The sequence below is a fragment of the Leptidea sinapis genome, chromosome 47 (genome assembly GCF_905404315.1).
Source record: "Leptidea sinapis chromosome 47, ilLepSina1.1, whole genome shotgun sequence".
Lineage (NCBI taxonomy): Eukaryota > Metazoa > Arthropoda > Insecta > Lepidoptera > Pieridae > Leptidea > Leptidea sinapis.
In genome coordinates this window covers 2705594-2726912 of record NC_066311.1, presented here as the reverse complement: position 1 = coordinate 2726912, position 21319 = coordinate 2705594, and the positions used below count along the sequence as shown (strand labels likewise).

Genomic DNA, 21319 nt, shown 5'->3' with positions numbered 1-21319 from the left:
TGGTCAGACGGCCGCAGTATCAGCTAGAACCTAATGCCCGCGTGCATCGCATAGCTGCTCGAATTGTCGGGGATGGATACCCGACAATGATCTAGCCATTTACAGAGTACTGGAGTGACTCAGCAACACTGGTGGAGGAGACAAGAGTGCTTGTGATAGAAACTGGAATGTCAGAAAAAAATTTCTCAAAAGCAGAAGCAACTTCCTGCTGAGATTGAATTATAGTATTGTTTACTGATAAATTGTTTTCAATGTTGCGGTCACTCTTCCCAGTTAATCACATTCCAAGTCATCTTTATTTATTCGGTGCATTTTTTATTATCTGTCTGATATGCATAGACTTTGCAATAGAACAAATACTTTTAAATAATTTAGAGTATTTTTTAACATACTCGAGAAAACGTGATCTCTCACTATATAGTTCATTTAGGCTTTGTCTGCTCCTATGAATGCCAGCTGTTGCCCAATCATTAAATGACAAGAGACCACCTGATTTGACTGACCAAGAACTTCCCGAATATTTGAAAATTTTCAATTTTATTAGTTAAAAAGAAAAGGCCCACTGAGTGAGCCCGTTCTCATGTCTGAAACATAAATTTTCGAATGGGTGATAGCAGTTTTTGACGTTCTGATAGTGACTTTTTATCCTATTCTTAATTAAATTAGTTGAAATTGAAAGTGAATTTTCTCTTCAGTTTTAATCATCCACCGTTTCTTTTATTAAAGTCTTAAATGTCATGCTAATATTTAAAGAACTAAACATTTTTATTTCAGTTGTTACATTGATTGTATCAATCGTTGCTTGGGCAAGTGCGAAATCAAAATTCTTCTGTGAGTTAGCGCGTGCACATGCCTACGTTCCTGTCTGTGGCACTAATGGACAGACATATGACAACAAATGCTTGTAAGTATTCCGGAAAATCTATTAAGATAAAGATATTTCCGTGATAAAAAGATAGAGCGGTTGAATTTAAAAATATTATAAACACACGAAGTGCGTACCATCAATTTCAAAACATTCATCGCCCCTGAGGTGGCTCTGTTACATACACTCTGCTGTGATGGCGGTGATGACTTATCATCATTTTTCTTGAGGAAGATACCCTTTTAAGTATTTTCAACTATTCTTAGTATATTCTGCTCTTCCATCGCTGCTGCTAAATATAACAGATTGATAATTTTTGATGGTACGACTACTACATTTGTGAATTGGAATACCTCCTTTACAATTAGATTACAAAACAAAGGAAGTTTATGTATAGAAAGATAATGAAATAAAATGAATTGTCTCATGAGAATTGTAATACTTCGTTCGCGCTCGTCACCTTGAGACATAAAATGTTCATTCTCATAAATGTTCATTAGTCTCATTTGCCCAGTAATTTCACTATCTGCAGCGCCCTTCAGACCAAAATACAATTATGTTTACAAATTATTTCTTCATGACAGAAATAGACCGTTGTGGTATTCATAATCTAGCCGGCATTCGTTGCAAAGGAGCCTCCCACTGGTGAAACATGAAATGCCTTTGTTTTGTCAGACTGCGAGGGAAGTCGGGCTTAAAGAATTACTTTTGCTAAGAGTATGTCTGAGTCGATGAAATTGTTAATTATTTTAAAAGATACAACGCGTCTTTTTGCGCCTATTCCTAAGCAGTCTCTATCCAAAGTTGGATAGAGACTGCAAAAACCAAAGCTGAATGGAGTTCCTTGGAGGAGGCTTTTACCCAAAAGAGGTCCATACAAAACAGAGATAGTAACTTAGAGTAAGATTATATAATTGTTATTTTTGCATGGAATCAAATAAAGCTTCATTATTATTATTATTATTATTATTATTAATCCCAATCAATATTTTGGGCAGAAAGGGTATTGGATCTGGTTCTGATGAATATACCTGTTGACACTAAATTTGCATTTCAGTTATCTGCGTATAGAACTGGTCATCTATCACGGATTTCAAGTTGAATATCTCTTCCTGCAGCATTCTGTTTGATTTTATGAAATTGTTTCCGTTGTCACTGTTCATGTGACCTGGAATTCCGCGACGAGCTGAGAGTCGACAGAAAGGTGCAAGAAAGGCAGACGCGGTAAGATCGGATTCAAGCTCAAGACGAATACCCTTGGTTGTCATGCATATGAATACAGCAATGTATCCTTTGGTGCATTAAATTTCTCGTCCTTTGGCTGACTTTATATCAACAAAACCTGTAAAACCTATTCATGTATAATAAAATGGTCTCGAAATATTGGTTCTAGCTGGTGGTGAATCAAGCAATAATTAGTCATTCTATGAGCATAATCAATAAGCATATTCGTCAAATGATGGTTGTGTGGTAAAATTGTAGGATGTTTCATATTATTATTATTTATATTTGCTGTTAATATTCGTCCACTTACTCTTAAAACTTCTTGGTCATCCAGAAACGATGTAAATTTTAAATCTTACTCCTAGGATGCGCTTGCTTGTGCTTTTCAATAAATATGATATCCTCTGATAATTCCAATGATTGTACATATTTTAATAAAATAGTATTCACCTTTGTGTTCAGGTGTTGTTAGATATGATGGTTTGTTACTCAATCGCATAGAGAAACGAAGCATCCAAGCCATAACTCGCAATACTTGCTTATTATTGTTATATCTATTTAATAAGGTTTCTATGACGCCGTTTTCATATTTTAGCGTAGACACATATATTTGTGTAGAAATTTTAATCTCTTCGTTTGTACTGTAGGATGTACTTTTTGTGGTTTTTTCCTCAAACGATGGCAACCAAACTGGGCCGGACCACCATATGGAATGGTGAACTAGCTCGTCAGCCGTGCTTCCTCTACTTGCGCAATCAGAATTGTTGTCCTTGGACTGTACATAGCCCCAGCATGATGACGGCATTGTTTCTTTGACATGTTTGACCGTATTTACCACAAATGGTTTGCATCGATTAAGATCTCCGCTCAACTATCCTTATACCGCTGTGGAGTCAGGCCAACCAATTATCTATAATTACCTATTATATTTAGACAAACATTTACGTGTACTTTTTATCATCTTTGATAGTAACAGCGGCGCATAGTTCTAGTCTAGGTAGCGAAATAATCTTCATTGATGTTACAAGCCGTGTTTTTGCTGCTACGATGACAACCGACAATTTGTTTTGGTCATTCTCATGAATCCTAGTATATATAACGCATGCATTAGCCTTTTCAGATGCATCACAGAATCCGTGAAGCTCAGTGGTGTCATTAACGTTGCATTGTAGCCAACTTTGTATATTAATATGCTTTATATTGTTATTTAAGTTATTTCTTATGATATCTCATCTATAACAATGGTTTCTGGCAATATATCATCCCATTGAAGATAAAGTTATCAAATTTCCTGGAATAACAACTCAAGCTTGGTTTTAACAGGTAAGTAAAAACTAACCAAGAGGGTCGAATAGTGTTGATATGTCAGACAATAAAGTGCGTTTGGTAAGCTTTAACGATGGTTCTAATATGAGGTTAAACATAATTTATCATTTGTTTTCCATTGTAATCCCAAGGCCTTTGTTGACTCTTGGTACTTCTTGAAAATATACGTGTGGCTATTTGTACTGTTGTCCTTATCTTCATCAAATAATTCTATTTTGTTAGATGACCATTTTCTGAGATTGAATCCACCCGAACTTAACAGTGCTATAAGTTCTGCTTTTAACCTTTTTGCGGATTCAAGGTCATGTCTCCCGTGCAATACGTAATCAGTATGGAATCTGGTATTCACTAATTCTGCTGTATGAGAAAAACGTTGAGCTTCATGTTTGGCTAACTGTTTTAAAAACATCATAGCTAGGAATGGTGCAGCTTTGGTGCTGTATGTATTAATGAAGCTCCAAATGAAGTCATTTGAAACAACAGTTGAATCGTCGTATATTTTTAAAGAAATGATTGGAATCTGGAGAGTCTCTTGTCTTATATGCAAGTGATTGTGGTGGGGGTACATCTGGTAAACTGACTTTACCACTCGAACAGCAAATACCTGCAGTTTCCGTGCATGACAATACTTGCATATCATATTCATTTTTCCGATGACAATATCTGGATATTTACTGTATTATTTTTTGCAATCATGATGGAAAGCTTCAAGTTCTAGACTCTTACATTTAGCAGGTCGTTGTTGACGTAGATTGGCTATTATTTCGTTACTTGAGGTCTTTTCGACTTCAAGTTGAACAATAATTTTAATCGTGATCGCGTTTCATCAACAGTTAGTCTTTCTTCTTCTGTTTAATTTTCTGTAGATCTTTTTATCCTTTCACGATTATTTGAAAGCCGTTCCTCAAACGGAAAATCACTGGATTTCGGTTTATATACTACTGAATATCGAAATTTCTACTACCAAAACACTCTAGAATGTTCAAATAGTTCGGACATTTTCGTTCCTTGAAATTACTTGAATTTGATTAATTAATGTTATCTCGCTATTTTAATGATCTTCACTAGAACTACTACTACTACTACTTTCAATGATCCTAACTGGATTTCGGTATATATATCGTCAAGTATCGAAATTTCTAGTTCCAGAACACTCTAGAATATTTAAATAGTTCCGAAGTTTTCGTTCCTCGACATAACGTGAATTTGTTTAATTACTGTTCACTTCAATGATCTTTACTGGACTGAGAACACAATAGAACTGACGACAAGTCACTGGATTTCGGTTTATATATCGTCAAATATCGAAATTTCTAGAGTCTTCTACTCTAGAATATTCAAGTTAGGACGTTTTCGTTCATTCCTCGAAATTACGTGAATTTGTTTACTTACTGTACAATTGTACTTTAAATAATCTTCATGTTTTAGGCATTTTGGAAGTTTCCAGATTATTCCAAAAAAATTTTGAACTTTTTAGACCACTTCAGGTTGATTTTAAAAGTTAAATACATTTTTGATCATTCTAGAGTATCCCGTAAATAAATTAAAACAGTTGCAGACATATTAAAAATTTCTTAATCTTTTTAAAACGTCTCATGTGATTATTTTGGATCGATTTCAACAGTCGCACTAATCTTAGAACTTTCTAGACCATTTTAGAAAATTTTATGGTTTACGGTTTAAGAATCTTTATTTCTCAAAAGAATTAACAATTTACTTACTGAGAAAACTTAAATTATCTTAAAAGTAAGATTTGGTACTAATAATTAAATAAAATAAAAGTTAAAACTGAATTACTGAATTTAGAACGTCCTAGAAAATTTCGGATTGATTTTAACTGTTGCAGATATATTGGAACTTTCTAGATCTTTTGAGAAGGTTTCTTATGCATCCTAGATCATTAAAACCAATTTAGAACTTTTTAGATAATTTTAGAATTTTTTTAGACAATTCCGGATCAATTTTATCAGTGGCACGAATTTCTTCTGTACGGTTCTTCTGTTCGGGAACTTCCCTGTTCATATCAGAAAATTTTTCTAGACCATTTCGCATCAATTTCATCAATTGTAAATATTTTGGAACTTTCTACATCATTCCATTAAGTCTTAGAACTATCTAGATCATTCCAGAAAGCCTTAGAACTTTCTAGATTGATTACATCAGTTGCACACATTCTGGAAATTTCTAGATCATTACCGTGATTTTCAGAATTTGACAGAAGTTAACATTAGATAGAGAAGGACAGATATATAGTATATAATTTCACATTATTGCCACCCAAAACCACCCACTTCCACCCATTTCGACCAAGCTCCCTTATGCACACCAGGGGACCTAGAGGTATTTGCCAACCCAACGGGAATTTGATCGAAATTGCCGATAATATAGAAAACAGTTTGACACTAATTTCATCCTTTTACTTCTTGGCCCAATAGTTAATGAAAGGGTTTCCGACTGCTTTGTTTTCTGCTTTTCCATCGCGATAATATCGCCACTATGCACCAAGTAGGTCCCTGTGAAATGCTCGAGTTTTCAATAAGTACGAAGGTCATACTAGGCATGCGGGTTCCATATACCGGAAAGAAATATACCTACAATCACTGGCTTATAATAATTCCAGGATTAAAGTTGAACGCTAACGAAATGAAAATATAGTTTCTGAGGACATCGCTTCACTTCGAGCGCTCCCACGTTCCTGGCACAACTAGCTGAACAATCACGGGAATACATTCCAAGAGATAAATCAAGACGTCCCTCGGGAGGACTGGAAAAACTTCCTACTTTAAACAATGATTTTAAAGAATGTAAAAGTGGGTATATAGTCACAGATTAGAGATGGATACTTACGTATTAAATATAGTGAAGGAATATATTGAAAAATAATTAATATATTGTCACAAATATAACATGTGGCATTATTAATGAGAATCCTGTGACTTAAGTACATCTCTTTTAAATAAAACAAATAATTGAATGATTTATTGCTATATTTTGTTTTGAATTTTATTACTTTCTTTTATTTGCTTCATGATTTAATTAGCATTTGCCGTTGTGAGCAACCCTTGCACCGCGACACTCACATCTGTAATGTGATAAGTAAGAATAATTAAAATAGATTAAACGCTCACACTTATTATTAATTATAAGTTATTAATTATTGCTGGTATTAACATATTTAACAACATAGTTATAATAATAATACCACCACAATTCTTCCAACATAAAAATATTATCATTGTGACTAGGTATAATGTTGCTTAGGAATAATAATAATAATGAAGCTGTATGTGATTCCGTGCATAAATAACAATTATTTAATCTTGTTTTGTATGGTCCTCTTTTGGGTAAAAGCTTTCTCCATAGAACTCCTTTTAGCTTTGGTTTTTGCAGCCTCTATCCAAAGTTGGATAGTTTTTTTTATGGAATAGGAGGACAAACGAGCGTACGGGTCACCTGGTATTAAGTGATCACCGCCGCCCACATTCTCTTGCAACACCAGAGGAATCACAAGAGCGTTGCCGGCCATTAAGGAAGGTGTACGAGCTTTTTTTGAAGGTACCCATGTCGTATCGTCCCGGAAACACCGCACAAGGAAGCTCATTCCACAGCTGTGTAGTACGTTTAAGAAAGCTCCTAGAAAACCGCACTGTGGAGTACCGCCACACATCCAGATGGTGGGAATGATATCCTAACTTATGGCGTGTCGTGCGAAGGTGGAATTTGACGGCGGGAATCAGGTTGAACAGCTCTTCGGAACACTCCCTGTGATAAATGCGGTAGAAGACACACAATGAAGCGACGTCTCTACGCAACGCCAAGTGATCTAGCCGTTCACAGAGCACTAGGTCCCCGACAATTCGAGCTGCTCTGCGTTGCACGCGGTCAAATGGATCGAGCGGATACTGGGGTGCGCCAGACCAGAAATGACAGCAATACTCCATGTGTGGCCGGACCTGCGCTTTGTAGAGCGCTAGAATATGGGCCGGCTTGAAGTATTGCCGTGCTCTATTGATGACGCCCAGCTTCTTCGAAGCCAATTTGGCTTTGCCCTCCAGATGGCCACGAAATTGGCAATCGCTCGAGATTTCGAAACCCAGTATTCCGATACTAGGCGAGGCTTTTAGGGAAGTGTTAGCGAAGAGCGGTGATACGGCAAATGGGGATTTTTTAGTGGTAAACGCGCAAACTTGAGTCTTCTGGGGGTTGAATTGGACAAGGTTCAATTTACCCTATTCCGCGACCTTCTCGAGAGAGGGCTTGGTAGTAGACACAAGTTTCTTCCGGCACTGGTCAACATTTTCCCGAGGGAGACTTGCATGGACCGTGTATACGGCATCACCAGTGCTGTCGTCTGCATAGCAATGAATGTTGGAGGTGAGGGAACATATCATTGATATGCAGAAGAAACAGCGTGGGAGATAGCACACAGCCTTGTGGCACTCCAGCGTTCACGGTCTTGGGATTAGCGCAAAAACCGTCGACAACGACTTGTATGCTACGCCCAGTGAGGAAGCTGGAGGTTTACTTGCATAAGCTCTCGGGAAGCCCAAATGATGGAAGTTTTGAGAGGAGCACCTTGTACCATACACGATCAAAGGCCTTCGCTATATCCAGGCTAACTGCCGGGCCTTCCCCCTTGCTTTCAATAGCCGCTGCCCATTTAAGTGATAGGTATACCAGAAGATCACCTGCGGACCGACCATGGCGAAAGCCGTATTGTCGGTCGTTGATCAACTGGTGACCCTCTTAGTCCGTCATCCGAACTGTCTCCTTTTTTTTGAATCGGATGGACAAGTGCTGACTTCCATGAGTCAGGGACTACGCCATTTGAATAAGAGTGCCGGGATAAACCTGTTAGCACCGGCGTCAACTCAGGGACACACGTTCTAAGTACAAGTGGAAAAATGCCATCCAGCCCGCTCGACTTCCTGATGTCTAACGAAAACAGAGCTCGCCTAACAGTTTTCTGTCTGAACTGTACTTCAGGCATAGAGCTCTGACAGCGCGGTATGGTCAGCGGTGTTTTTCCATTGTCGTCAAGAGTCGAGTTGGAGGCGAAAAGAGCGTACAGTAGATCGGCTTTCTCTTTTCCGTATGGGCCAGGGTGTCATTCCTCATGTGCAACGGCAGCATGGACGGCTGGTTGAAGTTACCAAGAGCAGCTTTCGACAACGACCAGAACTTGCGTGTTCCGGTCGGGTAACTGGAAAGCTGCTCGCCGATTTTGACGACGTGCTTTGACTTCGCACGGGCGATTTGCCGCTGAAAAAATCTGGAGGCACGGTTATATTTCCTCTTAAGAACTTTGCAGTTCGGATCCTTTGTGCCCAGCGCCGCAACCCAAGTTCGATACGCCTGTTTTTTGCAATCAGATGCTGCTTTAACTGACGCATCGAACCAGGGCTGTGATCTGCCACCGACTACACAGCTTGGTATAAAAATATCCATGCCCTGCAGTATCACATCGGCTACTGCAACGGCGAAGGCACTAGGATCATCTGAAGGGAAACAAACCTTGCCCCAAGGATAAGATGGAAAAAAGGAACGCATCCTATCCCAATCTGCTGCCTTGTAGTGCCAAACACGGCGGGTCGCTGGTGGTCTGCGACGTTGGCGTCGAATGGGCACTACACTCCTGACCAGGCAATGGTCAGACGTTCCGAGAGGGGCGTCGACAGTTGGCATTGTGCCCGTTGTAATCACCCAAGACTACGATTTCAGCGGAGGGGATCTGTACGAGCACGTCGTCAATTGCCGCTTGAATGCAGCCCATGAGATGATCGGTTTCTGCGTTACGAGTATGGGACCTGTAAACACACGCATAGATGTAGACGCGGTCCTCTAAATCTACGCGGAGCCAGAGAGTAGACAGGTCCCTGCCCTCAAAATTGCCGAGACGGCGACAACGGATATCCCTAACGTACACACATACCCCGGCATGAGGCAAAAAATTGTGCTCAATATTGTACCCGGGGTACGTTAAAAATGACGTATCGCTAGGTCGAGATATCTGGGTCTCCGTAAGGAAACATAAGGCCGGCTGCGCCGTCTCAAGGTGGTGGTGGACGGCGTTTAAGTTGGAGTGAATTCCCCGGATGTTACAAAAGTCCACATTATGCGTGGAGCAGGATGCCGTGGTGTTGCTGGCCTGTTTATCCTGTGACATACGCGGTACTGTGCCCTCCCCAGAATACGAGGGGCAGCTCGAGCGCGAATGCTCGGGGAGGATTTCTTCGGCTGTACTAGAGCCGGTACCCTCCTGGGGTAATTTCTGCTTTAATACCGCTCTCATACTTGTTGGGGGGAAAAGGGGGGGGGGAATGGCCACTGGTTCTCGACACTAACCTATGCGAAACATAGCGGCATTAAGCCGCTACTTCACGCCGGTATCTGTGCGAGTGTGGTAAGTAACCCGGACGAGCCTCGCCCGATTGTGATGACGTCAAAAGACGGTAGCGTGACTCTCCCACTTTCGATAAGCCCGTAGTCGCCTCTTACGACACCCTTTGACCTGGGACTACCCTATTCTTTTTACGCCCCGGGGTAGCACAGGCACTGATTATGATGTCATCAATCTAGAAAGTTGTAAGGCTTTCTGGAATGATCTAGAAAGTTCTAAGACTTAATGGAATGATCTAGAAAGTTCCAAAATGTGTACAATTGATGAAATTGATGCGAAATGGTCGAGAAAAAATTTCTGAAATGAACTGGGAAGTTCCTTAACGTTCAACTGATAAAGTTGATCCAGAATCGTCTAGAAAATTCAAAAAAAATCTGAAATGATCTAATAATTTCTAAAATGGTTTCAATGATCTAGGATGTGTAAGAAAGCTTGTCAAAAGATCTAGAAAGTTCCATAATAACTGCAACTGTTAAAATCAATCCGAAATTTTCTAGGACGTCTAAAATGATCTAGAAAATTCCAAAATTAGCGCAACTGTTGAAATCGATCCAAAATAATTTGAGACATTTTAAAATGATTTAGAATTTTTTAGATTTAGAAGTTTTAAAAATTTCCGGAACACTCTAGAAAGTTCAAAAATATATTTAACTGTTAAAATCAACCTGAAGTGGTCTTAAAAGTTCTAAAATTTTTTGGAATAATCTGGAAACTTCCAAAATGCCTAAAACATGAAGATTATTTAAAGTACGATTGTACAGTAATTAGACAAATTCACGTAATTTCGATTTGAATATTCTAGAGTGTTCTGGTTCTAGAAATTTCGATATTTGACGATATATAAACCAAAATCCAGTGACTGTTCGTCAGTTCTGTCGTGTTCTCAGTCCAGTGAAGATCATTTAAAAGTACAAGTGAACAGTAATTAAACAAATTCACGTAATTTCGAGGAATGAAAACGTCCGAACTATTTGAATATTCTAGAGTGCTTTAATCCTGGAAATTTCGATATTTGACGATTCATTAACCGAAATCCAGTGACTGTTCGTCAGTTTTATCGTGTTCTCAGTCCAGTGAAGAACATTCAAAGCACGAGTGAACATTAATTATATAAATTCAAGTTATTTCGTAGCACAAACACGATCGAACTATTTGAATGCTCTGGAGTGTTCTGGTACTAGAAATTTTGATATTCAACAGTCTATAAACCAAAATCCAGTGAATTTCCGTCAGTTCCATCGTGGAAGCAAGACTAATTTTTATGTTTAACTTTATTTCATTAATACCAAATGCCACAATGCCAAAACGTAAAATGGTTTTTTCGAAACCTGAACTGGTTTCAAAAAAAAGTCGCACGGTAAAATGAAACACAAGAAGAAAGAGCACTTACTAATGATGAAACGCGATCACGAGTAAAATCAATCTGAAATCGTCAATGTGTTGTTCAACATGAAGTGGAAAAGATCTCAAGTAAAGAAAGAATAGCCAATCTACGCCAACAATGAGCTACTACAGATAAGAGTCTAGAACTTGAAGCTTTCCATTATGATTGCAAAAAACAATATAGTAAACATCCAGATATTGTCATCAAAAAAATTAAAATGATATGCAAGTATTGTCATGCACGGAAATATAAAAGGCGAAACTGCCGGTATTTTCTGTTCGAGTGGTAAAGTCAGCTTACTAGAATTAGATGTACCATCACCACAATAACAGCAATCTACACAGACTTCAGTAAGGCCTTCGACAAGGTCGATCACTCCATTTTATTAATATAAATTATATTTTATTCACATAATTTATAAATATTGATAACTTTTAATTATTATTAAATATTATTGATTTGATATGAGGTAACAGGTAGTGAGGTAACCTATGATTAAGCCAACACATAGAATTTATTATTTATTGTTAAAAATATTATTATACTTTTGTTAGTATTTGTCTTGTTGGTGTTAAATAAATAAATAAAGCAATTAGTGCGAAATTATTCCCTAACCATTCACTCCAGCACTCCCGGAGTGTAATTCGTATTTTTTTTTTTGTAAAATATGAATTACAATATAATATCGTACCATAAACATTTATAACTAAAGATCCTGGGAATGACCGCTCCTCTCCCAGTGTCTGCTTAATATATGTTATATATTATATGTTAATATGGTTAGGTAGTTAATTATTTTACCATTTCAAGGTTTTTAGTGTGATTTGAAAATATTAGTAGAGTACGTTACTCAACCTGATATAGTTAAATAAATGTTAGATTTAAAATAAATATTAATATATTTTGGTTTAATTGATCTGACATGGTTATTTAGTTAGAAGCCTCTCAATGAAAGATAACGGCCTCCTCCAGAGATGTCCAGTATTATCTATTCTCTGCCGCTCACGGCCATTGAATGCACTACTTTGATGATTTTTTCCTCTTTTTCTCTGTCCTAGTGGACCTGCCCATGTTGTTGTCTTTTTAGTCAAGTGAGTAGAAAATTAAATCTCTTATCGCTCAAAATTCACGTTTAGGATGGTAAGTATCAGGCACAACCAAGACAAAAACTGATTCATCCCCATATACGATCACAGTCAACACTACACTTATCGAAATGGATCAGTTACTGAGGAAATTTAGGGAGATCGAGGAGGCCTCACCACAAGATAAACCTATAACGTTGTTAGATAAATATTGCGAGGAGCACTTTAAAGAAATACATTGTAGATATGAAGAAGGTCGATATATAGTTCGACTATCCTTTAAAGAAGGTTATGAAGAAAGATAAGGAAATTCTTTTAAAATTGCAAAACAAAGATTGATTCACATAGAGAAGAAATTTGCTAAGCAACCCACATTTCAATAGGAGTACAAAGACTTTATGGATCAGTAACAATCACTTCATCACATGGAAGATATAAATCCCAGTGAAAACATAACAGATCAAAAAGTATATTACCTACCTCATCATGCCGTCACTCGTGAATGTAGCAGTACAACAACACTCAGAACAGTTTTTGATGGATTGGCTAAACTAATAAGCGGAACAATGATGAGTTGTTAGTAGGACCGCCACTTCAACAAGATTTAAGAAAATAGCGCTGATTGCCGACGTAAAACAAATGTATCGGCAAATATTAGTTTCTCGAAAGAATATTGATTATCAGCGCATTCTTTGGCGATCCTCCGCTACAACAGCTATACAAGAAAAACATTTACTTACAGTTACTTATGGTACTTCATGTGCACCTTTCCTTGCTATTCGTACTCTGAAACAACTTGCACAAGATGAACGTGCTGATTTTCCTGATTTAGTTAAAATTATTGACAAACACTTTTATATCGATGACCTGTTGTCGGGTGCCAATAGCAAAGAACAAGCTTTAGAATTAAAAAATAGCATAATGAGACTTATGTCTAAGGGAAAGTTCGAAATGCACAAATGGGCATCAAACAGTCCTGAGGTTTTGTCAGGCATTTCAGATTTACATAAAGCTAAAACTTCTAGTATTGATATAACGATGGATGATACAATTAAAGCCTTAGGAGTTAAATTGGATTCTAATCATGATGTATTTGAATTAAATATTAAAGTATCTGCACAAAATTTATCTTTCACCAAAACCACAGTTCTGTCTGGTATAGCTCGAGCTTTCGATCCATTAGGGTTTTTATGTCCTATTATTGTAACAGCTATAATATTTTTGCAAAAACTATGGGTCACCAGTATTAGTTGGACTAATGAACTTCCATCCGATCTAGCCGCAGAATGGTCAAATTAGAAAGATCAATTATTGAGTATGAATACAATTCACGTAGATCGCTAGATTAAAACTCAGTTTGATGGTTATGAGCGGATTGAAGTACATGGGTTTAGCGATGCTTCTACTTCAGCTTACGCAGCTGCTGTTTATGTTAGAGTAATCATTGAATCTAAAGTGCATGTGTCACTTCTTATAGCCAACGCTAAAGTAGCCCCCGTGAAACAAGTATCTTTACCCCGGTTAGAACTGTGCGGAGCGGTTCTTTATCATAAGTTAGTTGAAGGAGTAAATAAAAGCTTAAATATTAATAATAATTCCCTTTATATGTGGACAGATTCTACGATTGTTTTGTCATGGTTACGTAAACTAACAAGTTTATGGAAAACTTTTGTGACTAACCGCACCAAAGAAATTTTGAATGTTACTAGTAGTGATCAGTGGCATGACATAAAATCTATGGATAATCCTGCCGATTTAGCAACTCGTGGTTTTAATCCAAATGATTTGAAAGATTGTCATATGTGGTGGCATGGACCACAGTTTTTACATCATTAAAAATTTATTCCTTGAATGACCAGTGATATTCCAGTTACTGATATAGAAAGTAAGCTACTTAATGTTAATGTTCATGCTCATATTCAACAGGACGATGAAGACCTGTTTTTTTTAAATCGTTATTCTAAATTATCGAAACTTGTTAGAGTAACTGCTTACATATTTAGATTTATAAAAAGGTGTAAATATCGTTGTGAATGCAAGAGAACACCAGAAGAATTAGACTTATTTCCTCAATGTTTGACAGTTACAGAATTAAGAAACGCTTTGAATGTTAGCGGGCGTTAAATCTATTAAGGTTCATCTTCAACGCGTTATCGGTCAGACGCTATTGACTTTCGAAGAATATTTCACGTTATTATCGCGAGTGGAAGCTTGTGTTAACTCTCGTCCTTTATCACCTATAAGCGCCTCTATTGATGATGAACTTCCCATCACTTCTGGTAATTTTTTAATAGGAGAGGTCCAGTCACGGTTACAGAAGGAAGTCTAGATAATACATGTTGCCCTTGGAGGCCGATAATGTAAAACCTAAGTTTGTTGAAAACTAAGTTAGAACCAATTATGTTGTTCTTTCCACTACCGCTAGATGCCGCTAATCTACCGTTTAAGGTGCTAACATTGTTTTACGCGATTTGATACAGCAAAGTACTGTGGGGTGGGAAAGCCACATTTTATATATAAATGATGAAGTACCATCAGTCCACAAACAATGCAAACAGCTCTCCAGCAGCCCCAGACCGATCCAACAACTTTTAGATTAGGAAGGCCTTCTGATGTTCGCAGTGGCAGACAGGGCGGAAATCCTGGCCGACAGTCTGGATCTACAGTTTGTACCAAATCCAGACTTGGATCCCACCACTTGGAGCACACCAGAAGGGTGGAGGAACATGTGGAGGCATATCTAGCAGGCAGACAGACAAGCGACCAAGACCAAGACCAGATGTTCGTCATTCCAGGCCAGGTGTTGAGGCTTATCAGACGCCTACCTACAAGAAAAGCACCTGGTCTTGACCAAATTACAAACGAAGCACTGAGAAATATGCCAGTGAAGAGTGTGGTTGCGTTCATGCGGATTTTCAACGGCATATTCCGCTCCGATGCTTCTAAAACCGGGAAAGAACACCCACAATCCCGAGAGTTATAAACCAATTACTTTATTAAGAGGGGACCCGGGTCTAGCGTAATTTGAAAAAAAGGTATTTGATAAAAATATTGCGGTCGCGCCGCACCCGAAACACAACGATCTATGTGTGCATGAATAGCCCGTATTTCGTGTGAGTAATGCGTATGATGAGATGCGCGCACGCCACAAATCCCGTTTCATTTATCAACTTACTCCGTACTCGCTCATTAGTTTTTGACCCTGGCTATTGATACACGGATTTGAAACGTTGCTATACTTTGACTCTGCTCCCCCTCGGCTTGTAAATCGGAATTTGAGTAATTATTTTCACTACCTACTGAAAAATTTATGTGTCAATATATATTTTAAATATTTAATATCTTCGAAAATATTCATTTAAATTAAATGCTGGAAAAGGCCATGTTGATCTATATTAAATGCACAATGTATACTTAATTTTACAAGGATTAATGCTGTATTGTTTTAATTTGCTTCGTAAATAAGCCATTATTTCTCGCAAATAGTAAAGGATAAAAAATGGGTATTGTGGATTAACCCTAAGTGATAGACATATACCTACCACCGCGCACTTTGTCGTCGAACAACAATGTTGTACAATACAAGTACTCTAGCACATTTTGATCTATCTCGCACGGTTCAGCCAGCGCGTGAGCGTTTGCTATGTACGCGGAAAATATGTGTTTATTTATGACATCACATTAGAGAGATAAACAACTCTAAAAAGATCAGTGTTTCTCTACTATCATCATCATCATCATTTTATCCGGAAGACGTCCACTACTGGACAAATTACTTTCTCCGTTCCAAGCGGACCATCTTGTGGGGGGCCTACAAACACTACATGTTCTATCTATTAAAAACCGCATCAATATCCGTTACGTAGTTTTAAAGATCTATGCATACATAGGGACAGACAGCTGGAACGACTTTGTCGTGATGATAATACATTAATAAGATCAGATGTAATCAGAAGTGTCACTATCTCAGTGGCACTTTTTTGATCGCAGATGGTGTAGAAGAAATAAGGCTTGCTATTTTAAAGAGAGAAGTGGATAAAGTTTGCTGTCCTGTGATAGTAGTAGTTGCAGATGGTTCTTGGGCAAAACGTTCTAACAAAAGTGTATGTAGCTCGGTGCTGCATTGTTGGACTGCAAAGTGAAAAGCATACTGGTGATGATAAGAATTGATCAGGGCGGCTCGAATTTGAGCCTGATAAGTGATATGTCTCCTCTGTATAAGTTAAATGTATAGTTAAAAGCTGAAGAGCTTCAACACACTACAATTGATCAGAGTGATGATGAATTGTAGGCTCCAGAGAGCCGCAAGCGTATTATAACGTAAAATTTTGGAAAAGTCTGTAAACTACGAAAAAAACCACAATTATTGCGGAATTATTAAATTCATTGTTATACTCCCAAATCTATACTACTGTACTATGTGCGGTACTACTGTTTGTTTGTAGTAAACTGGACTGGACAATGTCAAAAGCAGGTTATTCGAGGATAACCAAAATGTTTTTTTTTGGTATTACTCGTGATTTCCTTATAGATGATGATTCCATTGTGGAAGTAAAATGCAATATAAAATTAATGAAATTAATACAACAGATGGAATAGAAAATGAATTTACTGATTTTTGTATACTTAACAAAAATATGTTAAAATTGAAAAGAAATCACAATTATTCATTACCGTGTTTCATACACGTCATCATCAGCCGGAATACGTAAGACGTAAGAAAGGCATAAAGTTTTATCATTTCATTTTTCATGTTTACACAGTCAAAATTCTATAAAATTATTTTATGGGGCCCTAAGGAAATAACTTTATGAAACAATTGAAAAAGATGACGGATCTATGCGAAACGTGGAAGCAAATCTAGAAAAAATATCTGCGAATGCTACTACTCGAATTGATTGACTTTCGTATTCCAAAAAATTAACCTGTACGGGAAAGAGTAGAAATAACGATATAACAAATTACTTAATTATTTGAAAAATAACTATATTATGTTTTGTGTGTAATAATAAGCACCCCCTTTTACATATTTTATTATAATATATTTACAGTACCTTTATATCAAAATAAATATATACATTATCGGTTCATGAGTAGAACAGTCACAGTCTACCTACTCAAAATCTCTACTCCATGTCAGCTCCGTGTCAGTGGAAACGCGCCCTTATACTTGTAGTTGCGTGTATAATTTATACATACAATACATCTCACATTATTAATAAATAAATTCTACTAAATCGACAAGCAAACCCATAGTATCTGGGCGATGCACTATATATTATGTGCATGGCTCATAAGTTATACTTCGGCCACCAATACCCCTCACCTCCAGCCTTCCTCCGAAATGTGCGATAGGGACAAATGCAGCTCAGACCGATTTTACCTACAAAATTTTGACTAAATAGAGGTTTCGTATTGCTCTGTTTTCCTCTAGAATATGGAACCTACCAAAAAAATTTTTAATACAATATTTTTAGGAAGAATGAGTCTATGTCGGTACGTTTTCCATTTTTTTAAAAGCCTTTTAAAATTGTTACGTGTTTGTCTGAACAGGGCGGTATAAAAATGGCATTTTCCACGATGTTTGAAGATTCATATTTTCTTATGTCGTTAGTTGATCGAAAAAAACAAAACGTACAGACATAGTTTTAGCATATCTTGTGTTTTGACAAAAAGTCTCCTGTCTGGAAGCATTGTCCAAGAAGAAAAAACGGGAGTACATTTGTATGGAAGAACGCTGCTTGCTGGAGTAGGCTAGGCTCTAGAGTAGATAGTTTAGAGAGTCTTACTAAAAACATGACGCCCTATATTCAGTCTAGAGAAGAACAATTTGGTTTTAGAGCGGAACACTCCACCACCTTGCAGATTACACGCACGCACCTACCCTCACCCTTGAAGCTGATGTTGGAGGAACTCCCATGGAAGCCGGACGACAAATACCTGGGAGTAACCATTGACCGGAGACTCAGCTTCAAGAAACACGTATATAACACCATTGGGATGGAGAGATGATTTATAAAACGTACATACGGTCCAGGCTGACCTATGCAGCATCAGCTTGGTAACCATTTCTTATCTCGTGGAACCGGGATCGCCTGCAGGCACAAGAAAACCTTGCGTTGCGTGTCATTGTGGGGGCACCACGTTACGTACGTAACGCAACGATCACCAAAGATTTAAAAATTAAAAATATAGACGCCTTCGTACAGAGGCTTAGATATGTTCCGGCGAACAGATGCCTCCTCACACCCTCATCTGGAGGGAATTGGGTTTTTGAAAAAAAAAATTGTGTTAAATGGAAAGATCATATATAGGTTTTATAACAAAACATTTTTTTTTTTCGCAATCATTCAAAAGTTATTTCAAAATAAAAATTAATTTTTGAATACAGTACCGAAGACACGCCGACAACTCGCCGAGAAAATTGGTCCAGAATTGTCTAGAAAATTCAAAAAAAATCTGAAATGATATAAAAGTTCTAAAATGGTTTCAATGATCTTGGATGTATAAGAAAGCTTGTCAAAAGATCTAGAAAGTTCCAAAATAACATTTATAACATAAGCATTTGTTAAAATCAATCCGAAATTTACTAGGACGTTCTAAAATTTTCTAAAATGGTCTAGAAAATTTCAAAATTAGCGCAACTGTTGAAATCGATCGATCGATAAAACGATTTAGAAATTTTTTGATTTAGAAGTTTTAAAAATTTCCGGAATACTCTAGAAAGTTCAAAAATATATTTAACTGTTAAAGTCAACCTGAAGTGGTATTAAAAGTTCTTGAAATTTTTTGAAGTAATCTGGAAACTTCCAAAATGCCTAAAACATGAAGATTATTTAAAGTACAATTGTACAGTAACTAAACAAATTCACGTAATTTCGAGGAACAAACGAAAACGTCCTAACTATTTGAATATTCTAGAGTGTTCTGGTTCTAGAAATTTCGATATTTGATGATATACAGTATGGTCTGCATAGCCATGAAAAAAATAAAAATATAAGTAATTCTAGTCCACAGAACTATCGCAAATTAAATATTTAATTAAAAACTTTAAATTTAAAAAGTGAAATTTTCAAACAAAATAAATCTTTAATCAATATATATTTATAAAACAAGGTCGTGTTAGTGGTGTACATTTATAGCTCAAGAACGGCAATACCAATTTTTCTGTTGTTTGTTTTTTTGGATTTCTCTTAGTCCGGAATAGGATAATAAGTAATAAAATATCGAAAAAAACACGAAATAATATTATTATAAAAAATAATTTATTTTTTGATACATTTTGTATGGATTGACATTTTCATGACATCTCGAGAATAGAAAGAATTCAATGAAGTTTTTTGTTAGTTACACTCTACATGAGTAATAAAATACAACTGACAGTGCACGTCATGTCGAGAAACGCAAGAATTGTGCTACCATTTTCTAGAAAATACTCAAAAATACAATGTTTGTTTCCAAATGACCCCGTTTGGGGCAGACATCTAAGAACGAGGATTTAATCCGACATTCAAGGTATTTATTTATTTACATACTTACACACAATATAGTAGAAGAATAACATACCTACTATACTTATTTCTATGTATTGTGTATGCTTTTTTTTTAAGGAATAGCAGGACAAACCAGCGTACGGGTCACCTGGTGTTAAGTGATCACCGCCGCCCACACTCTCTTGCAACACCAGAGGAATCACAAGAGCGTTGCCGGCCTTTAAGGAAGGTGTACGCGCTTTTCTTGAAGTAACCCATGTCGTATCGTCCCGGAAACACCGCACAAGGAAGCTCATTCCACAGCTTCGTAGTACGAGGAAGAAAGCTCTTTGAAAACCGCACTGTGGGGGACCGCTACACATCCAGATGGTGGGTATGATATCTTAACTTGTGGCGTGTCGTGCGAAGGTGAAATTCGGCGGCAGGAATCAGGTTGAACAGCTCTTCGGAACACTCCACGTGATAAATGCGGTAGAAGACACACAATGAAGCGACGTCTCTACGCAACGCCAAGTGATCCAGCCGTTCACAGAGCGCTAGGTCACCGACAATTCGAGCTGCTCTGCGTTGCATGCGGTCAAATGGATCGAGCTGATACTGGGGTGCGCCAGACCAGAGATGACAGCAATACTCCATGTGAGGCCGGAACTGCGCTTTGTAGAGCGCTAGAATGCGGGCCGACTTGAAGTATTGCCGTGCTCTATTTATGACGCCCAGTTTTGTCGAAGCCAATTTGGCTTTGACCTCCAGATGGCCACGGAATTGGCAATCGCTTGAGATTTCAAGACCCAGTATTCCGATACTAGGTGAGGCTTTAAGGGAAGTGTTCTCGAAGAGCGGTGTAACGGCAAATGGGGTTTTTTTAGTGGTAAACGCCGCAAACTTGAGACTTCTGGGGGTTATATTGGACAAGTTTCAACTTACCCCATTCCGCGACCTTCTCGAGAGAGGACTCGATAGAAGACATAAGTTTCTCTCGACACTGGTCGATGTTTTCCCGAGAGAGAGTTGCATGACCCGTGTATACGGCATCACCAGTGCTGTCGTCTGCATAGCAATGTATAACCAAGTCCATTTCCAACATATCATTGATATGCAGAAGAAACAGCGTGGGAGATAGCACACAGCCTTGGGGCACTCCAGCGTTCACGGGCTTGGGATTCGAGCTATAACCGTCGACAACGACCTGTATGCTGCGCCCAGAGAGGATGCTGCAGGTCCACTTGCATAAGCTCTCGGGAAGCCCAAATGATGGAAGTTTTGCGAGGAGCGCCTTGTGCCATACATGATCAAAGGCCTTCGCTATATCCAGGCTAACTGCCAGGCCTTCCCCCTTGCTTTCAATAGCCGCCGCCCATCTATGTGTTAGGTATACCAGAAGATCGCTAGTCGACCTACCATGGCGACAGCCGTACTGTCGGTCTTTGATCAACTGGTGACCCTCAAGGTATACCAAGAGCTAGTAGTTAATTATGCTCTCCATGATTTTGGAGAGTAGAGAAGTAATAGCAATAGGCCTGTAGTTTGCCGGATCCGAACTGT

At 38.0% G+C, this 21319-nt stretch overlaps 3 long non-coding RNA genes across 4 annotated transcripts in view; 2 read left to right on the top strand and 1 right to left on the bottom strand.

Moving 5' to 3' along the window:
* Positions 1 to 21319, top strand: part of LOC126978216 (uncharacterized) — a 112069-nt gene that overhangs the window by 9536 nt on the left and 81214 nt on the right. The window lies entirely within an intron of this gene.
* The window catches only part of LOC126978223 (uncharacterized), a 31835-nt gene that overhangs the window by 5182 nt on the left and 5334 nt on the right, over positions 1 to 21319 (top strand). The window lies entirely within an intron of this gene.
* Positions 6385 to 21319, bottom strand: part of LOC126978214 (uncharacterized) — a 38753-nt gene continuing 23818 nt past the window's right edge. For both annotated transcript variants that reach the window (XR_007732540.1, XR_007732541.1), the window contains exon 3: positions 6385 to 6497. This is a non-coding gene — a long non-coding RNA (uncharacterized LOC126978214). The remainder of the gene's footprint in view (positions 6498 to 21319) is intronic.